Source organism: Trachypithecus francoisi, unplaced genomic scaffold, assembly GCF_009764315.1.
Source record: "Trachypithecus francoisi isolate TF-2019V2 unplaced genomic scaffold, Tfra_2.0 Lachesis_group0, whole genome shotgun sequence".
Classification (NCBI taxonomy): domain Eukaryota; kingdom Metazoa; phylum Chordata; class Mammalia; order Primates; family Cercopithecidae; genus Trachypithecus; species Trachypithecus francoisi.
The window spans coordinates 105,061,066-105,086,821 of record NW_022681453.1 but is presented as its reverse complement, the minus strand read 5'-3'; positions in this window follow the sequence as shown (position 1 = coordinate 105,086,821).

Below are 25,756 nucleotides of genomic sequence, written 5' to 3'. Positions count from 1 at the left end.
TAGTGCTTCTTGTTCTTCCAAGGCAGGCCTAGTGGTAACGAAATCCCTCAGCATTTGCCTCTCTGGGAAGGATTTTATTTCCTCTTCACTTATGAAGCTTAGTTTGGCAGGATATGAAATTCCGGGTTGAACATTTCTTTCTTTACCAGTGTTGAATATTGGCCTCCAGTCTCTTCTGGCTTGTAGACTTTCTGCTGAGAGGTCTGCTGTTAGTCTGATGGGCTTCCCTTAGTAGGTGACTTGGCCTTTCTGTCTAGCTGCCCTTAACATTTTTTTTCCTTCACTTCTACCTTGAAGAATCTGATTATTATGTGCCTTGGGGTTGATCTTCTTGTGGAGTATCTTAGTGGCATTCTCTGTATTTCTTGAATTTGCATGTTGGCCTGTCTTGCTAGGTTGGGGAAGTTCTTCTGGATAATATCCTGAAGTTTGTTTTCCAGCTTGTTTCCATTCTCCCCGTCTGCTTCAGGTCCTCTAATCAATCATAAGTTTGGTCTTTTTATGAAGTCCCATATTTCTTGGAGACTTTGTTCATTCTTTTCCATTCTTTTTTCTCCAGTCTTGTCTGCAGGCCTTATTTCAGCAAGGTGGTCTTCACACTCTGATATCCTTTATTCTACTTGGTTGATTCTGCCGTTGATACTGCTGTATGCTTCATGAAGTTCTCTTGCTGTGTTTTTCACCTCCATCAGATTGTTTATGTTTTTCTCTAAACTGGCTATTCTAGTTAGCAGCTCATCTAACCTTTATCAAGGTTCTTAGCTTCTTTGCATTGGGATAGAACATGCTCATTTAGCTCAGCATAGTTTTTTATTACCCATCTTCTAAAGCCTACTTCTGCCAATTCGCCTATCTCATCCTCCGTCCAGTTCTGTGCCCTTGCTGGAGAGACATTGCAATCATTTGGAGGAGAAGTGGCACTCTGGCCTTTTGGGTTTTTAGCCATTTTTTCACTGATTAATTCTTATTTTCATGAGTTTGTCTAGTTTCCATCTTTGAGGCTGCTGCCCCTTAAATGGGGTCATAGTGAGGGCTTTTTGTTATTGTTGCTGTTTATGCTGCTGATACTGTTTTTGTTGTTGACGCTCTTCTGCAGGGTTGCTGCAGTTTGCTGGGGGTTCACTTCCGTACCTATCCATCTGGTTCACTCCCATGCCTGGACAGCAAAGATGGGTGCCTTCTCCTTCTTCTAAGGTCTCTGACCTCAAGGGGCAACAACCTGAGACCAGCAGGATTGCTTCTGTATAGAGTGTCTGGCAACACGTGTTGGAGGGTCTCATCCTGTTGGGTGGCTTGAGAACAGGACCAGTTTAATGAAGCATTTTGTCCCTTGGTGGAGGGGGTGTGCTTTGCTTGGGGAAAACACACTCTTTTGGGCTGCCTGGATTCCTCAGAACTACCAGGAGGAAAGGCTAAGTCTCCTGGTTTGCAGAAACTGCTGCCACCCCGCCCGCTAGGGGCTCAGGCCCAGGGAGAGGCTCTGTCCCTGAGCCTCTGACTGGAGTTATTGGAGATCCTACATGGACGCCCTGCCCAGTGAGAGACAATGAGTCAGGGTCAGGCCTGAGGAGGCACTCTGGCCATAGTCTGCTACAACCAGTGTGTTGCGCTGTGGGGCACACGTCTTGGGACCAAGCTGTCCAGCCTCCCTGGCTCCGGTGGGTGGAAAGCATGGCCTGGAGCTATAGAGATGAAAGCCACCCTTCCCCTGCCCAGGGAACTTAGCGTGTTAGGCAGTTGTGAGTCTCAGTGCTGGCTGCTGCCCCTCCCCCAAAGAGCTCAAAGGGCTTAGACAGCAGGTAACCACAGCTGTGGTGCTGGTCACCCCTCCTCCTAGGAGCTTGGTAGGCTTAAGTAGATTCCAGCTGAGAGGCTGTTGAGGATCTGCATGGCTCTAGGGTTGGGATGCTAGGCCCTGGTGGTGTGTGTTCGCAAGTGGAATCTTCAGATCCATGGGTTGTACAGTTCCATGGAAAAAGCATGGTTTCCCTCGCTGGATAGCACACTCACTCACAGCCTCCCTTGGCTGGGGGTGGCGGCTCCACTGCCCTGCGTGGCTCTCAGGTGGGCCGCCACACCACATTGCTCTTCCTTCCTCTCCCTGGATCGCAGCAGCCTGCTAGTCAGTTCTGATGAGAGAACCTGGATACCTTGGTTGTCAGTGAAGGATTCACATGCTTATTATGGTTCTTTTCAATGGGCGCCTCCGTTTGCAGCTGTTTCTCATTGGCCATCTTGGCCCTGCCCCATATCTATTCTTGAGAATGATCCATGTGCTAAAAAGAAGAATGTGTATGGTGCAGCCATTGGATAAAATGTTCTGTAAATATTTAGTAGGTCAATTTGGTCTACAGTACACGTTAAGTCCAACGTTTCTTCTTTGATTATCTGTCTGAATGATCTGTCCAGTGCTGAAAGTGGGTGTTAAAGTCTCCAGTTATTATTGTATTGAGATCTATTTCTGCCTTTAGCTCTATTAATATTTGCCTTATGTATCTGGGTGAGCCACAGTTGGATATATATACTTTAAATTATTATATGTTCTCACTGAATTGACCCCTTTATCATCATATAAAGTCTATTTTGTCTTGTCACTTTTTGTCTTGAAATCTGTTTTGTCTGATGTAAGAATAACTAATCCTACTCTTTTTAAGTTTCCATTGGCATGGAATATCTTATTCCATCCCTTTATTTTCGGGCTCTGTGTGTGTTTGTAGGTAAAGTATGCTTCTAGCAGGCAAAAAAATCATTGACAATTTATTTTTTTCTCATTCGCTCAGCTACTCTGTTTGTTTTGATTGGACAGTTTAGTTCATTTACATTCAATGCTATTGTTGATAAGTGGAAATTTACTCTTGCCATTTTATTATTTGCTTTCTTTTTTTTTTTTTGTCTTCTCAACATTCTTTCCTTCCTTCCTGTGTTTCTTTTCATTACGGTAATTTCTCTGATGGCATGTTTTAATTAATTTATTTTTTTGTATATCTGTTGTATATATTTTGATTTGAGTGTGTGATGAGACTTGCAAATATTATCTTACAAGCCATTATGAAAACTGATGACAGCACTGATTACATAAATAAACTAAAAAACAAGCAAGTAGAAAACTAATAGAAGCTCTACACTTTAACATTGTCTTCCTGCCTTTTTTTTTTTTTTTTTTTGAGGCGGAGTCTCGCTCTGTCACCCAGGCTGGAGTGCTGTGGCCGAATCTCAGCTCACTGCAAGCTCCGCCTCCCGGGTTTACGCCATTCTCCTGCCTCAGCCTCCCGAGGAGCTGGGACTACAGGCGCCAGCCACCTCGCCCGGCTAGCTTTTTGTATTTTTTAGTAGAGACGGGGTTTCACCGTGTTAGCCAGGATGATCTCGAACTCCTGACCTCGTGATCCGCCCATCTCGGCCTCCCAAAGTGCTGGGATTACAGGCTTGAGCCACCGCGCCCGGCCCTTCCTGCTTTTTTAACGTATTTGTTTCTTTTAGTATCTCATTGCATGGTTTATATCTGGAGAAGTTGTAGTTATTACTTTTGATCAGTTGGCCATTAGATCTACTTAAGATTTGAATCATTTACACGGCATAATTACAGTATTATAATATTCTGTGTTTTTCTGTTTACTTACTATTACTAGTGAGCTTTGTATCTGAAGATGATTTCTTACTGTTCATTAATGTCTTTTCCTTTCAGATTGAATAACTCCCTTGAGCATTTCTTGGAGGACAGGTCTTGTGCTGATAAAATCTCTCAGCTTTTGTTTGTTTGATGATATGGTTTGGGACTGTGTCCTCAACCAAATCTCATGTCAAATTGCAGTGCCCACTTTTGGAGGTGGGGCCTGGTGGGTGGCGATTGGATCATGGGAGCAGATTTCCCCACTGGTAATGTGTCACAATAGTGAGTGAGTTCTTGTGACATCTGGTCGTTTGGAAGTATGAGGCACCTTCCCACGCTCTCTTGCTCTTGCTCTGGCCATGTAAGACAGTTGCTCCCAATTTGTCTTCTGCCAGGAGTAAAATCTCCCTGAGGCCATCCCGGAAGCAGATGCTGCCATGTGTCCTATACAGTCTGTGGAACTGTAAGCCAGTTAGACGTCTTTGCTTTATAAAAATTATCCAGTCTCAGATTTTTTTTATAGCTGTGCAAGAATGGACTAATATATCTGGGAGAGTCTTTATTTTTCCTTCATGTTTGAAGAATATTTCCACTAGATATTATAGTGTAAAAATTTTCTTCCTCCCGCACTTTAAATGTGTCACACCACTCTCTCCTGGCCTGTAAGGCTTCCACTGAAAAGTCTACCATCAGATATATTAGACTTTCATTATATGTTATTGACTTCTTTTCTCTTTTTGCTTTTAAAATTATTTCCTTATCCTTGACCTTTGGGAGTTGGAGTGTTCAATGTCTTAAGACAGTCTTCTTTTGTTTAAGTGCGCTTGGTGTTCTATAACCTTCTCCTACTTGAATATTGGTATCTTTCTCTAAGTTTGGGAAGTTTCTCGTTATTATCTGTGGAATAAACTTTATACCTCCATCTCTCTCTCTACCTCAGCTGCCAATGTTTTGGATCACCCCTGCAGCCAGCAAGTCTCAGGGTCTCACCCAAGGCCCATTGTGAACACTCCCTGGCTACCACTGCTGATGATTCAGGGTTAATAAGTTCTTTAGTCAACAGGTGATGAATGCTGCCAGGTCTGGGTCCTTCCCTTCAAGGCAGTGGGTTTTCTTCTGACCCAGAGTGAGTCTAGGTTTGTGGTCTGGGAGCAAATACCTGGAAAGAAGGCCTCACAACTCTGCCTGGTACCCTATCCTACTATGGCTGAGCTGGTACACAAGTTGCAAGACAAAATTCTCTTCACTCTTCTCTCTCCTCTGCTCACGCAGAAGGAAGAATGATCTCCTGGCACTGTGAACCATGCTGCCGGGGTGGAGGGAGGCCTGGCACAAGTAGTGTCTTGGTGGCCCCAGCTGGTCTATTGATTCCAGGCCCAGCATTGTGTAAGTATTTGCTCAGGAATTATAGTCTTTGTGACTTAAGCTCCCATTTGAGCTTATTCAGTATTCCAGAGCCCTTTAGTTCATGTCGGCAGAACTCAGGTTCTGACCACTGGAAGGGACAATTACCCTCTGCCCGGGGCTGGTTTAAAACTTCCCCTCAGGCCTGGCACGGTGGCTCACGCCTGTAATCCCAGCACTTTGGGAGGCCCAGGTGGGAGGATCCCCTGCGGTCGGGAGTTAGAGACCAGTCTGACCAACATAGAGAAACCCCGTCTGCACTAAACACTCAAAATTAGCCCGGCATGGTGGCGCATGCCTGTAATCCCAGCCACTCAGGAGGCTGAGGCAGGAGAATCGCTTGAGCCCGGGAGGCGGAGGTTTCAGTGAGCTGAGGTGGTGCCACTGCACTCCAGCCTGGGTAACAAGAGCAAAACTCCATCTAAAAAAAAAAAAGGAAAAATTCCCTCCGTGGGAGTCAGCTTAGTTCTTCTCACCGTGACAGGGCAGCAATGAGTTCCAGTGCAAAACCCTGCAATCACCGTGCTCCTCCTCTCCTAGGCACACAGACTGCCCCTCCACACAATCACTGTGCACCTCCTCTCCTAGGCACACAGACTGCCCCTCCACACAATCACTGTGCACCTCCTCTCCTAGGCACACAGACTGCCCCTCCACACAATCACTGTGCACCTCCTCTCCTAGGCGCACAGACTGCCCCTCCACACAATCACTGTGCACCTCCTCTCCTAGGCGCACAGACTGCCCCTCCACACAATCACTGTGCACCTCCTCTCCTAGGCGCACAGACTGCCCCTCCACACAATCACTGTGCACCTCCTCTCCTAGGCGCACAGACTGCCCCTCCACACCACAGGTCTGCCGCTGAAGGATGGAGGGAAGTAGTGTCGGCAATGTGAGACACTTTCCCCACCCTCTTCACTGCCTCTTTCAGTGATATGAAGTTAAAACCAGGTACTGTAATTACTCACCTGATTTTTGGTTCTCATGAAGGTGCCTTTTTGTGTAGTTGTTAAATTTGATATTCTGGTTGGGAGGACAATCAGTGGAGCCTTCTGTTTGGCCATGTTGCTCAACCTCCTTAAAATCTTGTATTTCTTTGTTTTTAAAAGATCTATTCCTAATCACCTTAAATATATCAATGGCTTCTTTTAGATTCTGCATATTTCTGCATTACTTATGTGTCTGATTCTATAGTTTGTTTTTCTTTCACTCAAACTCATTGTGGTTTGCTTTCTCATATGTTTAGAATGTTTTACTTATGAGCTTATTTTTCTTAAAATATTATCTTTAAATATTCTTGATGATTTGAATTAAAAATTTCCTTCAGAGAAGATTCTTTTTTGTTCACTTTTTCATGTACCTGGAATCACCATCAGTGAAGAAACACTTTACTATTTTTACAGTTAGTTACAGACCATAAAATTTTTGTAAATTCTAAGCTCAAACATGTATGGCTTTTTGCTTGAGATGAAGTTATCATAAAATACTTTTTCAAAAACTTTCTCTTTACACTACACTAGAGCCAAGGCCAAGTTGGGAAAGTTTCCTCAATGTCTCTCTATTGGGTGAGTTTATTCTTCTTCCTTCCTTCTTCCCCTCCTTTCTTCTTTCACGCCTTCTAATTCTCAGTCTGATTTCTCAGTCTTCAAGGGCATTAGGAATTGTCTCCTGTTCCTGAAATGTGGCCCATTAGAACCTAAGCAATAAGCCAGCAAGCCTGACAGTTAATGCCGAACAAATTCCGATATCAGACTTCCTTTAATTCTGTAGATCCAGACTCTGATTTTTTTTTTCTCTTCTCTATTGAATTTTCATATTTTTGTGAGGTTTTGTTAATGTGACTTAAATTATATTTTAAATAGAATTTTGGTGTGTTATATGTAGACTTTAGTCTGAACAATAAAAAACAGTTACAAGGTTTTTTGTCTTGCTTAATTAAATACAACTCCATTTGAATATGTAATATGTAAATTATCCTTAAGCATTTAATTAAATGAACTTCTTGAAGCATTTATAAGCCTTTTGAAAAAAAGTTGTTACATAAACCAAAGATATTACAATAGCCCCCCCCTTTTTTTTTTACATAGAAATGCACTCAAAATATAGTTTAAGAAAAAAAAGCTGGCCAAGTGTGGTGGCTCACACCTGCAATCCCAGCACATTGGGAGGCCCAAGGTGGGCAGATCACCTGAAGTTGGGAGTTTGATACCAGCCTGACCAACATGGAGAAACCCCATCTCTACTAAAAATACAAAATTAGTTGGACCTGGTGGTGCGCGCCTGTAATCCCAGCTCCTCGGGAGGCTGGGGCAGGAGAATCGCTTGACTCCTGGAGGTGAATGTTACGGTGAGCCGAGATCTCATCATTGCACTCCAGCCTGGGCAACCAGAGTATAAGTCCAATCAAAAGAAAATAATGAAAAGAAAAAAGAAAAGAAAAGAAAAGTAAAGAGAAGAAAAAGCCCTAAGCCCTACAAATTATAATTCTGGCCATATATTTTTAGCTCTAAAACAAAAATACAAAAAGTAAACATTCTAAATAAAATTACGTAAGCGCACAATAATGTATTATTGCAACATAATTATCATAAGAGCTATGATATTTCAGAGGGCCAACAGTGCTCCTCATTTTAACATTTAGGATACTTAAATTGAATTTCTAAATAGAAGAAAGGAGTTAAAAGCTGATTTTCTGGCCTTTCCTGTAGGTTCAGATAGGTGAGAAACTTTGAACCTTTTTGAATCTTTCTTGACACATTAATTAAAGCAATTGTTAAGAGGATACCTGCAACAGACACAAATAAAATAGGCTCTAGCGGAGAATTATGACTGTGTCAGTACAGCAATTATTAGATCGGCTGTATGTAATTACTGTGTTTGCATGTTAAGTGATATATTACTGGTGTTTATGAGAACCAGTTGCTTCTGAGAATGGGAACAAATCTTGTACTCCAGGGGGTGGGATAGGGCGTGATCGGTTATGTATAAAAGCTGAAAGGATCCAAGAGCTGATGGCTTCTCTGAACCTTAATGGCTTGTAACAATTCAGTCTTATCTCTTCTAACTATACATGACCAAACTGTAGAGAGACTTAGACACCAGAAGTTGTGTCTAATGGTTGTGTCTAATGGTTGTGAAGTCAATGCTAAGTAAAGTAAGTTGTGTCTGAGGTCATGAGCTAAGTAAATTTGGTGCTGAGTGTTATCTCATACTGATGGTGTCAGTCTGAAATCAAGATCACTTCTCCTGCAAAAACAGAGTGGACAATCAATAAAATTTTCATAAAATGGAGAATGCCATTAATTGACGATTTTGCTCAGAGACTTGCTAAAACAATTTATAGATAAAAGGTATGCCACACTACACCTTTTTAAAAGCATGTGAATAAACGTGTAGTTTAATATTTCAGGTTTCTATGAAATTTATTGGATAAATTATTTTTAAGTAATAAAAGGAATGATAAAACAATTTATTGAACTCTAAGGTTCAAATATTCTCAACAAACACAATACACCTGATAATGTTTCCTTCCACTGAAATTTCAGTTTTTAAAATGATTTTATAAACGCTGTTGTTCTAAAGGTTAATAGTTAGACAAATAACTTTAAAACATGGCATTTATTCATTAGGCACTAATTCCAGGAAGATGTTTGTAGATGCAAGAGAAATAACTATTAAAAATATGCGATAATGAAAATGTGAAATTTATTATCATGTCTGTTCTTCCACTGGCAGTTGCTTTTACTCCATTGTTGAAGAAAATTATTTCCTTCTTTGCTCTGCTCCTACTTTAGCCTAAATATCTTTGCAATCAGGCATATGACTGACAGAAAAGTGAATTTGAAAAGTTACAGTAACATCAAAAAAGAGAAATGCAAAATATGCTTCTGAAAATAAATATCACTTATTAAAACACATCATATTGGCTTAAAACCTCAAATTTTTAAAGCACATGAGAGAAAGGGGATAGTGATAAAATCTATGTGTGACTAGAACATGAGAGAATATTTATCCATTCATTTCCTTTCCTTATCAAATATTTAGGGACAATAACCATGCCATGTATTGATAATCCCTATGATTTTAATGTGGCATGAAGAAAATTAAATAGATAGGGTGATCAACTAAAAATTAGTGTATATAGGTCTTTGTGTTATCTGTCGATCTCTGTGTTGTCTGATGTGTCACCAGGTATGTTTTCCCATGTCTGTATTTTATTCACATATTAGCTATAACCGACCTCAGGAAAACGAAGATCACAGTGCAAGGCATTCTCTTCTCTTCATTACGTGTCTGCAACCTTTTGCACAAGATATAATTGACTTAGAAAAAAGATATAATTAACAACATCTTGGCCATAATCTGAAAAAATTTAAGGCAATTTTCTGCAAAAAGTTTGAGAGGAAAAACACGTATTGATCAGTACTAAGTAGTAAAAATTTATTGCAATGTTGTCAGTTGCCTTATTCTAGATCAATACAAATCTCACCAAAAGCTTCTTAAATGCAATAAGAATTTGACAAGCCCCTTTTGTCACAGATTAGTGTTAAAGCAATGAAAGAGCCCCCAAGGAAAATTCTCTTTCTGGCTGAAATGCCAGCTGTATTCTGTTTCTGAAGTGTTGTGTGCATGTATGACATCTTTATTGATATTGTGGATGTCTGAAAAGAAAGAAGAGCTTAAACATTTTGTGCACTGGGTAATGTAAATGAGAATATAACCTGAAAATTTAAATTTAAATTCATTGTTTCTATCAAAAATCCACTGTTTGATGCATGTTATATTGCCGAGCAGAATTAGATTAGAGAAGCACAATCTCAATTAAGTTCTGCCACATTTTTACACTATTCCATCGCACCAATTTTAAATTAATAAAAACATAATGTAATATTTTCAATAAGACATAAGAATCATTTAGCAAAACATTTATTTTTCCTGAGAAGGAAAAATGTTGTAAATTGAATGTAATTTAAATTTAGGTTTCACCCAAGAAAGCAACCACGTAAAATAGTAGAATCTAATTTGGAACTGCAGAAGCAGTTCTCAGGCGCTTGAGACAAGCCACATTTCATGAATTCTGATAATACTGGAATTTAGTCATCTTGGCAGTATTGTAATGTCAGTTTGCATAAGTAAGTCCATTGAGGCTTGCTTATTTTGGTACATGCTTCTTTTGGCACTTTCAATTATTTGGAAAGAGAAAGCACATGCATCTTTCATGATATTTATATGAATTTAATTTTATGAAATGTATCAGTTTAACCATATAGAGATTATCTTTTTCAAACAGAAGAAAAATTTGATTTGGGAAACGTACTTTTGCTTAGTTATTTCGGTGCATTTTTTTTTTTTAACTGGTCAGATAAACTCAGTTATACTTTTGATGCCGGACTTGCTTTTTGTTCTTTGTCTCTTCTCTATATTCTTGCCTTTCCAATCTCAAATAATGTCCCTTGTTAGTGCAGCTGTGTAGCTCTATTTACTACAATTTCTATCTATTGGCATAATTGATCTGATTTTTAAAATTATATTAGTATTAATAGGTAACAGCAATTTCACATTAGTATATAATATTGCTTTACAAATTGGATGATATAAATTCAGAATGTGTCTGATAATCATTAGAAAGACATACATACATAATAAATACATTATAAAATATAGGTATAGAAAAATTATATGTATAGAAAAATTATATATACTGAATATAATACAAAATAAAATGTGAGGTGAGCCTAGGGCAGTGCCAGGCTAAGCACAGTGATGCCATTCTATTTATAACTACCATTATTTGAAGTTAATTTTTGAGGTTCACTTAATGCGTACTGCCATCTCACAAGAAGTTCCAGCATTAAAATAAACATAACAATGTGGGGATTGCATAACAATACATTCTGCAAATAATTAAAAACCGTTTCTTAGCTTAGTTGAAATTCTTAGCTCCAAGAAAAAGACCTGAAGGGCTACCTTGAATTATTAATTGAGATATGGAGCAACACAATGAAGAGCAGTGGAATGGTTTAGATTATTAGTAACATATCAAAGAGGACCTAGCCTTACAGTCTGACGGAGTTTAAAAGCCATTATTGCTGTCATTTTCTGCATTATGGACTCCAATGTAAATATAAAGGCACATATGGTTAACTACACGGAAGAGCTTGTTCCTACACAGGGCTGTCACCTGTACCAAAGCTTTGAAACCTACTTATATTGAAACATACGAGAATTGTTAAAGGACAACTAATGATATGAAAGGAATGAGGCTTTGAGAAGAAAGTCTATCAGGCTTCAGACATAGGCTCTGCAGCTGACTAGCTCTGTGCCTTCGTGAAATTTACTTCAGCCCTTTGGCTCCAGGTCCCTGATCATAAAAAAAGGTGGGGGGGAGCATAGGTCATAATATACATTTCTGAGAAGTATTTATGCCTTAGAGCCTTCATACTCTGTTTGCAACTAGAGAGATAGCGTTTCAATGTGAGTCCTTCATCCACTATCATAATAAGTACAGTCCCCGCTATCACATTTATTTTTTTGTTGTTGGTGTTCTTCCCCTGAGGCTTTAGTTTTCTTGCCTTTCCTTCTGGCCACTAATTCCTAATCACTGGATTTTGTGACTGAATCTTCCTGAGCTGGTCCCCTGAATGCATTCCAAGGTAAAATCTGATAGACTTCCCAAATCCCAAATCTTCAGACCAGGGCTCAAATTGAAACCTTTGTTGGAACACAGCCATGCCTATTAGTTTATGCCTTGTCTATAGCTGTGATCACCACAAAGGCAGAGACGGTGACAGAGACCTTATGACCCTAAAAGCCTGAAATGGTTACTATCTTGCTTTGGACAGAAAGAGGTAAAGACCTTTGAAAGAAAGACCTCTGCTGTAGACAATAGAGTGGCGGTCTGGTTTTATCTTGAGTTATTTCATGTCCGGTTCATCTTTCTGGAATACAGAAGACGGATTGAAATACTCCGTTCTGTCCTGCAACTATAGTGCTTCTGCTTTCATAATAGACATTAAAAAATCATTCAGTAAACAGGTCAGAGCGCTAACCTTTTTTAAAAAAGCTTTTAATTGATCAAATTAAACATAATCTCCCAATGTTTTTGGCATTAAACTTATGTTTTGCTTCCTTATCCTAAAATAGTCTTTAAATGGTATTATAACAAGAACATATATACCAGGCATTAGAGCACATTTTAAGTTCTAATGGTGAATTTTGTGTACTTCTAAGATCATTCACAGATTCTGATGACCTTCAATCTCAATTTCCCAAAGATCTGGATTCCCAGCTCAGGTGGAGAAATCTTTAGCTAATGACCCTATTTCCTTAAGATATTTATGTTCCTTGCACTTCACGGGTACTTAATTTTGAAAGACAAAAAAAGCTGCAGTTTCTATTTTTATAAATATAGCACCTTTTGTGACTACTAAAACTGGTGTAAGAATCATTAGCTAGATACATTTATTCATTGAGCTATGGTGCTCCTGTGGCTGTGCACGTGGAATAAATCAGGCCGAGCAGTCACTCTCCCTAAGGGCCTCCAATTGGGCTGAAATATCTTTCTGCCTGAAGTCATATGGTTTGGAACCTAATCAAAATGTGTGGATTAGGATTCTTGAGCATTTTCGACAGTCTAGGGAACAGACAGAAATGAAAAACTGAGTATGTGGGTAATTTTTATGTCAATGCTTTTTGCAGATACTGACAATACTGAAAGGGGGCATAGCTCATTTTAATTTCCACTAAATCAAGTATGGCTTCTATACACCATGCCTGTTGTTCCGTATGGATATTTTGTAACAGCCTTCAAAAGATAGCCTTAGAGATAGCCCTCGGGTACGTACTATTTCTTTATTCCTTCTGAGTATATGAAAACATGCTTTTCAAAGACTAACACATTTCTAAACAATAGTAATAAAAAGACCTTTCATTATTAGATACACCAAAGATTTAGAGCATTTGTGGATGATAAATATGGCATCATCCATAGTAAGCATCCTTTCCCAAAACACCATTAATTTGATTGTCTTTTGCTTCGTAGCAAACACCCAACACTTGGTTAAAACATCTTTTCTTTTGAGACAGAGTCTTGCTCTGTTGCACAGGCTGGAGTGCAGTGGTGGGATCTTGGCTCACGACAACTTCCGCATCCTGGGTTCAAGCGATTCTCATCCTCAGCCACCTGAGTAGCTGGGGTACAGCCATGTACCACCATGTCCAGCCAATTTTTGTATTTTAGTAGAGTTGCGGTTTTGCCATGTTGGCCAGGCTGTTCTCAAACTCCTGGCCTCAAGTGATCCACCTGCTTCTGCCTCCCAAAATGCTGGGATTACAGGCGTGGGCCACTGTGCCCCGCCTGAAAACATCAAAATTTTTATAACATATTTAGTTTTATGCGTCTGAAATTTGGACTGGGTACAAGGAGATTTGTCTTTCCTCCGTGATACTTTCCCTGGGTCCTAAGCTGGGGCTGTTCATTAGATTGTGAGGAGTTGAAATGGCTTGACTGTATTCTAAGTTTAGGGCTTCAGTTCTCTCTCTCATTGAAAACCTTTGTTCATCTCTATATGCTGTCTGCTAAGGCCCTGGTTGGTTCAGGAATCTCTCTCACTATTCAAGCCTCTGCATGTGGCTGACTTGTGCTTCCTCACCATGTGGCATTCTCAAGATAGCCAGACTTTTCACACACAACTGGCTTCTCCCTGACTTTTCCAACAGTAACAGGTGGTCACCGCAGGGCTTTTTTCATCTGAATGTTAATTTGGATATTCAGCCTCTGAAGTCACAGAGGACACTTGTATATGTTGTAGATCAAGCAGTATGCTAAGAACAGGCAAAATCCAGGGAGAAGGGGATATAATGGCGGGAACAGAATGCACAGGCATAGTGGAAAGGAAATAATGATTATTGAGAACGGCCACTTTGGAGCCCAATAAAACAGAATATTAGAGGATGAGATGCCCTGAATACTTTGCTTTTATTCTCATCTTTGTCACTTATCTAATGACAATAATATGAATCTAATAATATGAAGACAAGGAAAGAATATGGAATTTAACATGAGGGAGCCTTAAATTGCATTTACCAGCTATGTGGATTGGCATACTTCACATCACCTCTTTGATCCTCACTTCCTCCCTTGAATATGTAAACCATATGGCACATGATTGATACTCTCTACACTGGAACTGCCAGGATTTCTTTCTTAGGTTTAATGTCATTGTTCTCTTTTCATCAAAACATAATTCAAATGAACCTTGTTGTTATTCCCTTTCTCACATAATACTACTGTTGTCTCCTTGCTTTTCTCCAGGCCCAAGTGGTAATACTGTAGGAAACAATGGTTACAAATGTGGTCTTCTTATTGTATTTGTCACCAAAGGAAGTCTTTCTATGTGTGGCTTAGAGGTGTTAAAGACTAGGTTATTGAAGTATCCTTATGTTACTTGATGAATTAAAAGAAGATTTGCAGCCTCGGTCAATGAAAGGCATGTAGCCCAGTACCGAAGACCATATGCTATGTGCTGTTATGCCACTTGTACATCATAAAACACATAGTGGGGATCAGCCACACTAAAAAGAAAGCTCTCAGAAGCCAGAGCAAAACAGGTAACAGATGTTGCCATCAGATGGTCGGACTAAAATATGTATTATCACTGGCAACTGAGGCAGAAATAAACAGGATTTATTCCCTACATAGGGTTTTCATTACTCTGCATTTAGAAGAGTATTATTGTTAATTTAGTATCTCTTATTCAAAGTGAGTGGTGTGATTCCCAAGAGTATCAATGTTATATGGTGAATTGTGTTGTAAAAATATTACTTACTATTACTGAATTTGAATATAAAGCCCTGTGTAAATTATACAGAACTCTATATTTTTATACCTGACTTATTGTTTACTAAAATACTATAAAGGGTCTAATTTTTAAAATAATTTGTTTTAGTTATTTACTTTTTAAGATACATTAACATATTTGAAAATATCTGGCCAAAAAGTCACATAATAGATATTTATTAAATGTTGCAAATCTCATTGTAACATATTGGTGACTCATCAGGGGCGGTGCTTTCACTTACTGGTGGATTACATTTAGTTTCTACTGGGTGTATTTCCGAAAGCTTAGCTTTTTTCTTCACTTACATATTTCTAAGTTTGCACATGTAAAACTCATAAAGACACAGAGAAAAATTATAAAACGAAGAATGACAGTTAAAAACAATGAGTATCTGGGCTCTCTGTGCCACAGCCTAGGGATCCATCTGATCAATCCGCAGGGGAACAAAAAGGACTGCTGCAGAGCAGCCTCTCGCTCACTCCCCTGGAGGGATGGAGGGCAAGAGCTCTGACAAATGACTTTCATGTTGGCCATTTGAGGTTTGAGTAGACCATGGTTCTGGGAGAGGGGCACCTGTCACCTCTGGGTCCCCAGGATCCCTGCTGCAAGCCTGGGGACAAGCTGTGCCCGATCTCCTTCCCACTGGCCTCTAGGGTGTGGATTCAGGATTCATGTCTAGCATCCGAGACTTTGAAAAGAAATTACAGTTGGATCTATATTAGCTGTCTTGGGAAATCATGAGCCTCCAACATCAGATAGCACAATCAGTGGGCATTTACTACCTAATCACAGTCTAACTTCTTCAAGTCATGTCAACCTGTCTGCAAACACAGTACCAGTGTTCTCTTATTCTAGCAGTAAAGATGACTTCTATGATGCTGGTGAACTCCCTCAAAGTGGTTCATTCTCAAAGTGCTTTAACAGAGTCTTCTGAATCCTCCTCAGTCTTGACACAAAGTAGCTCTGGAAGTAGTCTAAAGTGACTACTTATCACAGAATCATTTAATTACTTCCTATCCAGTGGAAGAAGTGATGCCCCATCTTTTTGATTCACATGGTGATAGAGAGGATGTTGCAGAGGCAGTCAGTGGAGGAGCATAAGAGCATTATCATGAATGTCTTGTCACGGGTTAGACGTGAAATGAAGCTTAGTAAGATAGGATGAAGATAGTTCTTCAAACATTTATTCTTGAGAGAAGATCTCTTAGAAATGTATTCAGACTTTTTTTTTGTTTTTATATCTGTTTTTGAACATTAGTGATGAGAAGGGTCCTAGGGAGTAAATGGTTCAGGTTATAAAATGGTACCTCTCAGCCTTTCATGCAAGCAAAAAAAAAAAAAAAAAAAAAATTAGTTGCCAAAATGTCATACAACCCCACTTTGAGTGAGATTTTTCAGTATCACTAGATACTACCTAATGATATTGAAGATAACACAGAGCTAGTTTCGGAAGCACCAGTTGCCTAGGTCTCCAAAATAGTGTAACACTCACGGCTTAGCAGGTTTCCCGTCATGCATCCATTGCAGCCTTTAATTCTGAGTGTTTTAACAAGAAGATACAATTCGATGCTCATATCTGGAACAAGTCAAAGTTCCATGGGATGTCAGTTGGGTGCACAGCGAGGGCAAGGCTATGTCTTGTGTCTAGAATATGGTGAGTACTGCACTTCCACATTCCCCTGTGGTTACGGAAGGTTTATCCCCGCAGTGCCCTCTGGGGAATCAGGGAGAGAATGCAGCATTAAATGTTTCAAACTGGGCTGTAGTGTCTTCTACACTTTCTGTGGGGGCAAGAAGCACAGAATTATCCCTGACATTTTTTCTCCAAATGAGAAGAAGTCTTTTTGCTCAATTGAAGGGAAATGGAATGATGTAATGCATGCCCAGTATGCAAAAAGGGGAAAACACAGTCTTTGTTGATACCATGAAGTTGCTTGTAATCAAGAAGAAAGTGAGGAAATTGAAAGAACTGAATGAGGATAAATCCAGCTGCCTTTGGAACGATGTCATTCAACTTAAGAATCAGAGACTTTGCTGTGTCAACTGAGGCAAAGCACAGACTTGCAGAAAGACAAAGAACAGAAACCTGAGAAAGGAAGGAACAGAAAATTCAACAGGGACAAGGTATTTCATGAAGATGGAGAATGCTGGGTCTACTACGAACCACTTTAGAAACGTTTTTGTGCTGCCAAGCATTAGGTTGAGAAATACAAGGTTTACAACTGACGACCAGGTCAGTAAGCCTAATAAACAACAATTGATCTTGCGTTGAGAGAACTGATTCAGTCCCTACTTATTGTAGTGGTTTCTATCTCAGGGATAGTGGACTTTCCAATGCAAATGGACAATTCATTTGGGAAACGCTATCTTTTATTCATCAAAAAAAAAGTGAGTACATTTGTTCTAAGCTCAGAACCATACCATAAAATACCATTCCTTAGAAATTGCAAAATTCAACAGTTCAATTAAGCACAATTACTTAAATGCACCAGAAAAGGATAATGAAAATTGGTTAATATATAGACATGAAACAGTCCAGATTTCTATTTATTTTACTGACCTATAGAATAAAAGAAAATAAGTGGTTTACTTAAGCTCCATGGCTAAAGTGCCACATTCAAGCTGCCTCTCATTAGATAACCTAGCAGCATCCTTTGTAAATCTGGTTAACCCCGAGGGTTACTTGTACTCCTCCTAACTTGGGAACTCATTTTGAATGCTATTGAAGTGGCTGTAGCTGTCTTTTCTCATCTAAAAACTAGCACTGATGATAATTGCCTAGTCTTTACACTGCTTAGTTTTCAAGGAGTCTTTGACAAGCCGCCTCTGTAATGTTTTCACCAGCTGTCATGTGTAGGGACAACCTTACAAGTCACAAATAATAGGACTTAATTGCAGGTGCACTCGGACTTTTACAGTATCAAAACAAAAGGCTGGAAATTAATTATTACAGGACGTCACAGCCACATATTCTATCAGAAAGAAAAATGAACTTACAAAAGGGAGTGTTCTTAAGTATGATTGTCTCACTGAGTTCATTGCAATACGTTTCTCTTCTTTTTTCTCCCCAGTAATGAAGCCTTATTTTCTCAGAGTAGCTGCCTAATAACTGCTACACTCTGTATCCTTTATTATAATAACGGTGCATCAAATCTTCAAAACTGGAGAAAGTATTTCATCCTTTATTAACTCCTTTCCCCTGTCGACAAAGTACAGCCAGTAAAGATGTCATTCTTGTTCTTTGAAACAAGTAGATTAGTCCATCTTTTCTCATGGGATTTAGCAAAGTCCTTCAACAGATGTGACTGGGAGAGGAAGAGGCTGAAGATGCTGGCCCCAGGGAATAGACTGCTGACTTGATAAATCTTTGGGTCATAAAAGGTCATCTCTTGATGTTTGGAAGAAAGATCGACTTACTAACAAATATCAGCAAGAGATCTTCCTGTAGTGTAAAATATGAAGAAAGAAAACTAATATTAAAAGAGAATTTGCATGCTAGCAATGCCAATACCCAAACAAGTGCAGATAAAGTATTTTCAGTTACATATTGACTGTAAATGATTTTTAAAGTCATTGCTGCAGGAAAATATATGCTTTTCATAGTTGTTTACATTTTCAGTGTGTTCTGTAGAAACTACATAGTGAGTCTCTACACAGGCAATTTTGAGCCGTAATGAAGTAACTATGGCCAGCTCCAGGAAATGCTACTTTGAGATCCAGAGGTAAAAAAAAAAAAAAATTGAAATTATAAGGTGCTTCATAAAAGATGCTAGAAATTAAAAATCACATTAACAGTTGAGGTTGAATTACGTATTATTAATGAATTCATATACCTCACTCTAATATTTGGCTGCAATGTTTTCAGCTTGCAGAACAACAGTAATAATTAAGATTTAAAAACAAAAATAAAACAGGGTGATCCAAACAGTTCCACTAGGACCACTCTATCATATTAGTTATTCTTAAATTTGGGAAACAAATCATTTCTTCCTTCAACTTGCTTTTAAAAAATTAATTAGAAAATTGAATTATTCTGAGTCTACGCTTACAATGATTTGTCCTGCTGTGGGGAGTGGTGCCAGCCATATTGCCAATGAGTCCTTTCTTTCTTTCTTTCTTTTCTGTATGTTTTATTCTTCTGATTCTATCTGTTTGAAAAATAATAATTCATCTTCCCTCCGTTAATGTTAGAATCCTTTTCCTCATACCTAGTGAATTAATCACATATACTGAGTTCTCAATGTGGGAGCTGTACCCTAGGAAATTTTTAAGCACTCCATATTGTGTTAATTTTTTGTGTGAAAGCAGAAGAGAAGGATGAGTTGACACTTTAAAAGACATTTTTTTTTTTTTTACTAAAAGGGAACAAACACAGACTCCTGACCCATGGAAGCCTTGGTCACAATGATATAAACCTTATTTTATTTATTTTAAAATTTGATGTCTAAATTTTAATATTATTTATCACTACACACACACACAACACTCACATACATATACACACAGGCATATTGCTAGATTGTGGTGTCTGACAAGAATTTTAAAATAGAACTTTACTTTTCATATATTATAAATTCAATAGTTGGATATGCCCCCAGGATTTTTAATATATAAGGATGTATATGACTGTCCCATTCTTCTCCAAAATACTCTCAACAACATATGACTTCCTCCAAATAAGAAATGTTTTTAATAACAATTGGGGATTTCAAAAAGAAATATATAGAAAACAGTCGTGTAACAATTAGGCCAACATTTTACCTATAGACATTTTGGGGACTATAAATGATCCTATAAACTGGGCAGTATGGAATTTGTGTAGAGCATTAGAGTGTAAAGGCTGCAATTTCACGAAGGATTTCTGAGGTCATGTAATGATAATAGGAGGAAAAGCTGTAAATTTTTTAAAGCCCTTTATATGCATCATTTTAATTCTTATACATCCTTGCACACATGTTACATCTTTTGTTTCATGAATGCTCTCCATAGATATTTAATTATTTGCCCTCGGTCACGAAGATTTTCAGTGGAATAGTGAGGCTTTCATCATAGATGTGTCTATCTCTAATACCAAATGGTTTACCAATCCAAGGCTGATAGGGTCACATATTTTTACAATAATATAGAAAGTGCTAATAAGAAAATGCAGCTGTGATAAAGCAAAAGGCCCACATTTTCAAGATGTGTTTGCGTCAGTCTTTTAAAGGATGCAAGGCTCTGGAGAAACATGAAGACCATAGACCTTTGGTAAAACTGTTGTTCATAAATTGCTGCTTGTAGAAGTGGGAGGAGCTTTGCAGTGATTATTGTTCTGGAAAGGTTGAGACTCTATCAACTAGCTAGAAGTAACACATCATGTTATATTCTGTTCAGAAGCTAGATCTGGACAATGAAAGAAACTTCCGGTCAGAGAAGACTTGAAGTGACTGAATGCAACTCACCTAGAATATGTCTCAGGACACAACCCATTCAAACAACGTATTTTATACAAAGGAAATGAAGTGTGAGACAAGTGACAAAACCTTGGCCTGTCATTTTATACAGACTTTTCCTAGGAGATCTCATAGAATCCCTATCATATGCACATCCCTCCAATCTAAGCCAAGCAGAACGTCTCAACCTAGCTCCAAAGGCACATACGCTGACCCCACTGGTGGGAATTCCCTCTCTCCATTGGCTACCTGGAAAACACCACATCACTCTTCCAGGCACAGGATCAAAGGTATGATGCATCGCTTCAGTAAAATCAGTCAATAAATAAGTAAACAAGTGAATTTAACATTGCCATTTCTTAATTGCTCTGGCAATTCTTGAATGATAGTTGGAAATAAGTTTCTATAGCTTGGCAACTACCTAGAACTAGGGAATGTGATTCCTTGTCCTTGGGAGAAGAACACTTGAGCATTTAAAGCCTACCCCAGCCTCCAGCCCCTTTCCTAGAAAAATGATCCCAAGCTCTGCAAGCCCAGGTCCCTGCACTATTCACACGGCCCTCACCAGGCTGCTCACAACTGCAGCGACTGGATATTGCTGTCTGAGCACAAGACTGAGTCAGCTTCCAAAAGGAGGAATGGTTAAGAGGGATGGTGCCTTGTGGTTTGCAATTTTCTGACTCCTTTGGGAGTTTGAACATGAAGTCTGAGGGAACTGTAAACCAGTTTTGAGTGGTGCTATGTATTAGTTTGTTTTCACGCTGCTAATAAAGTCATACCTGAGACTGGGTAATTTATAAAGAAAAAGAGGTTTAACTGACTCAGAGTTCCACATGGCTGAGGAGTCCTCACAATCATGGTGAAGGTGAAGGAGGAGATTACATAGTGGCAGGCAAGAGTGCGGGTGCAGGGAAACTCCCCTTTACAAAACCATCAGATCTTGTGGAGACTTATTCACTGTCATGAGAACAGCATGGGAAAGATCCGCACCTGTGATTCCAATACCTCCTACCTGGTCCCTCCCATTACATGTGGGAATTGTTGCCAGCTAAAATTCATGATGAGATTTGGGTGGGGACGCAGCCAAACCATATCATGCTGTGAATCTGTTGTGGAAATAAAAAGCAGAAGAAGCAATGATCTAGAGGAACTCACTGACTCAGGGAGAGAACTGGGAAAAGGGTAATGGACACAGACTCCTGATTGAGGCCTCGGTCAGAAAAAGTAAACTGAAAGATGGCCAGAAGGACATGTCTTTGGAAGTCCTACCTGTGTGGCCCAAGACAGCTTTCTCTCATTTTCTTAAATCTCACATCTCCATGCGCAGATTGCTTGAGAGACCCTGATCGTGTCTCCACCTCTTGTAGCTTTGCATGGGAGTATCACGGATGATTTATGAGGCAATGAAGTCAATTCACTGAGTATTCCTCATGGTAAAAAGCAAAGCAGTGGCTTCTTATAAAATGCCAATATTTATTATATTTATTATTTTGTCTTTCATTATAAAACTAAAAAATCTCATTAAAAAGCAAATAAAATTTAAAAACTGTCAACAATAGAACTAAAATGTGTCTCTCATTTTCATGAGAAAATTAGAATTAAAATATAGCTTCAATAGTTTGTGTGCAGTTTGTAAGCATGTGAAGCAGAGGAGGAAAAATCTAAGGTTTTTTAACATTAGGAGTGTTAAATTGACAAAACTAAGGTGTTGAAAACTTTCACAGGCACTAATGACCTCCATGTTACCACTCCCAATCCATGTTTTTATCCTCATTTTACTTTACAGCTAATCAACATTTATTATCGTCTCTCTGTCTACAAAATAAAATTCCAGAAATTATACTTCCTTAAACCATTTTGTAAATTAGATGAGGTAACACATATCAAATGATACACAGATTCTTGATAATTTTTTTGGTTGTCCAACCCGAATTAAGTAAAAAATTTACAGAAGAGACAGAAAAAGTTAAATATATTTATTTACATTAATTTTTCTGAAGTAAGACTCTAATATTTCTTGGAATTATATAAGGAAAAGTTTATATGACTTTAAATTAAATTTATTCTATAAGTTAAGCAATGAAGATACTTTAATTGTCTATTTCTAAGTTAGTGAGGCTGACAATAAATAGTAAATTTGGTGGAAAATAAAAATAATATGTGCTCCATTTCAAAAAGTCATATTGAATAATAATTGTGTTTTACCAAATCGAATGTGATTTACATAGTCATATGTGTATATCCCATAATACTGTAACAAATAGTAAAGCAGTACACTAAATATATTTCCCAACTAATTATAATTAGAAATGTAAATATCCCAATTAATAATAGAAGGTACAGGCATTCAGTTACTTCATAAATAGGAACTAATTTAAATATATTCATGCCCTGTAAACTATTGCTTGGTTTCTGCTCAGAGTAATTAGGCAACCATGAAATTAAAGGGAATAATTAGATTACATTTTCCATCACATTATAATTTGTTAAAGTTGGAACAGAAGGAGTAACAGATAATAGAGCCCTAAATTTTCTCTTTCCATTAATTTAGCATGATTTCTCAAAATGCATTTTATTTTTATAGCTAAATGTACATACTCTAATCCATATACCTGTTAGCTTTTACTTAAAATAATTGTAATACCTTAAAAATAAATAGACTTTTTCTGTTACCTCTAGATTTCTGCTAATTATATGTTGAAAGCTTGATTTATAAAGGGAAAAAGAAAAGGCCCCCGTTTTCTCTTTGGATAACTCGCTCACCTCCTTTAAGTGTACGCTCAGCTTTCTCCATTCTGATGCGATCTACCATGACCAACATAGTGAATATTCGAACTTGGCACCCAGTCTTCCTCAGTAGCATTCTGGCACCCCTTATTCTTTGTTTTCATTCTATAACATTTATCTTTTTAACACATACATGTCACTTGATTGCTGTTTATTTTTTCTTCCTCATGGTTAACTCCTGGACAGCAAAGATCTTTGTTTTTCACAAATGGATCCCAACCTCATTTAACAATGTTTTTTAAGGAATAAATACATTTAATAAATACATTTTATTGAATTATATTTTGTTTATTCACCATGTTAGGAAGATCAAGTTTTAGTGTGCTAAAACTTGGAACGCTTCTTTAATCTTAGTATGTATTTTAACGTTTTTTGGATGAACGGCTGTTTAGTAATCTTAGAATCTGCCAGTCAATCCTGCAAAAGTTTGGAAGGAAATGTAATCCTGAAGTTCAGTTTAAAAGCAGCACATTTGCTTATTGTTGATCTATTTATTAATGTTGCTAATATGAAGCTGTCTAAAACTGTGATATGTTTCAATAAGAAAAATGTAATAAAGGATGCTTAGGAAATGCAGGCTCATTCATTGGTTGATAATTTTAATGGAAGGATAGCTATCAGTATTTAAAAATGTGCCATGATAAGACATCCAGGAAATAGCTTCAGGTTTTAAAAAATACATCTTCAGGGTGCTGGTGACATAAATGGTGAGTTTGCAAAGCCAAATACTAAATAGTTTTTCCTTCTGATTACTCGCTTAGCTAGATGTAGAATTTCATCAGGGAGAGAAATATATACATTAAAATGAGCTGTATTCAATTGTTGTACAGAAATAAGAGCAAGTCTGTTGTGTGGGGGGGGGGGAGTTTTGATGCCTAAGTCACATGTGTATGTGTGTGTGCATGTGTGTATGTGTGTGTATGTGTACAAGCATGCAGCGTCCAGAACTTAGTAAAGAGCTTATAACTTGCCTGTGATTCCATCTGAAGACTTGATTAACTGGATATGGCATCACACATGACAGAGGAGAAAAATCAAACTGACCTTGAACGGAAAGCTAAACATGAGTTCTGGCTTCTTCAAATAATTGCAAATTGGCTAATTTGATACAGTCTGAACTGTATCAGATTTCTTATTTGGTAAAGTCTAAACCTTATCAAATTCTGATAGTATCTATTTCATTCCTTTATGGTTATTCTGTCCTTGAGACACAGCAGAGTTAAGACAAAAATGAGTAACAATTTTGTGGTAAAAAGAAAGAAAAACAAGCTCCAACCCTGCATCTTACTGAGTGTCAGTTGACATTCAAGTCCCATAACTGCCTCCCAGCTTCCTGGGAATGCTGTGGATGGAATGTCTATTTTCCTTGAGAGCCACTTAGACTTTTCTTTTGCGACCTTCTGAGACTGCCCTTTATTCCGCCTCCTGCAACTCTTTATTACAATTGCTTTTGCCCCTCTGACCCTGAGTTGCCTCTGAAGTTTCACCTTTTGGTCTCTGTCAATCTGGTTCTCATTTTCTCTTTTACAGCCACAAGGGCTGGCAGCTTTTACTGAATGAAGAGAGAGGGCATTTTTACTAGTATCATAGCTCATTAATTAGCCAGCCTGTAGAATTTGTCCTCTGAGTTCTCCTCTCAAAAATCATGAAACAAGTGACAACAGGCTTGGATCAGCCCAGTGTGGTACCCAGACGTCCCACAACTCACACCTGCCCAGGCAATCAGCTTGCAGTATCAGTCAAATCGCATGTTGCTCAGCTGAGTCTCTTCTGATGGAAATTTCTTTTTGTACAGTACATAGTGTGATAGAAGGGGTTAGAGAGTAGTAATATTACTATCTACATGGTGTTTTGTTTATAACATTTTCAACACCACTTATTAAGAAGTAATTTAACAAGTATTTATAGAATGCCTACCATATGCTATTATATATATAGTATATGCAGAATATTTTATACAAATATTGGTTTTATTATAAAACTGTCATATGTATTTGTTATGTATATGTATGTATACCTATGTATAATTACTATTCTTTAAAAAGCTCAATTCATGAGATGTTTTAGACCTTATGAAGGCAAAAATTTTTTAAAGAGAGAAGAAAATAAACACTTCAGCATTGGCATTAGGGTGAAACTTGTTATGAACCTGTCTCCAGTGTTTTTAAGCAAACATGAATAGTATTGCACAAGGAGAATGCATCAGAACTCTGACTTTTATAAAATTCACAATACAACTTCAAGATTTCCTTGCAGACAAACTGAAGGTACGGTGGCCTTTTGAAGGTTGATTGCTGTGTTCACCTCTGCCCTTGGACAAGCCAGAGCTGCCAGCTTGTGCCCGTGTGGTGGAGTCAACCGATGTTTTCCCATCTGTTCTATTTGTTGCTGCACAGACTCAATAGCATCTACCTAGGATTTCATCTAGATTCTAGGCTTCTAACTTCTTCCAGGATATGAAATTTTGATTATTCTACAGAAGATTTGCAGCTTGACTAATTATCTAACAAAGACAAATAAATCTGGGAGGCCTGCATTTTAAATGATAGTCACATATTTATATACTATGGGAAACTATAGATGACATCGTTTTAATGTGAGAAAGTTACTACAGATAGTAAATTGTGAAAAAAATCCTTCGTAAATGCAATAGATTGATTTTATAGAGCCACAAATATAGA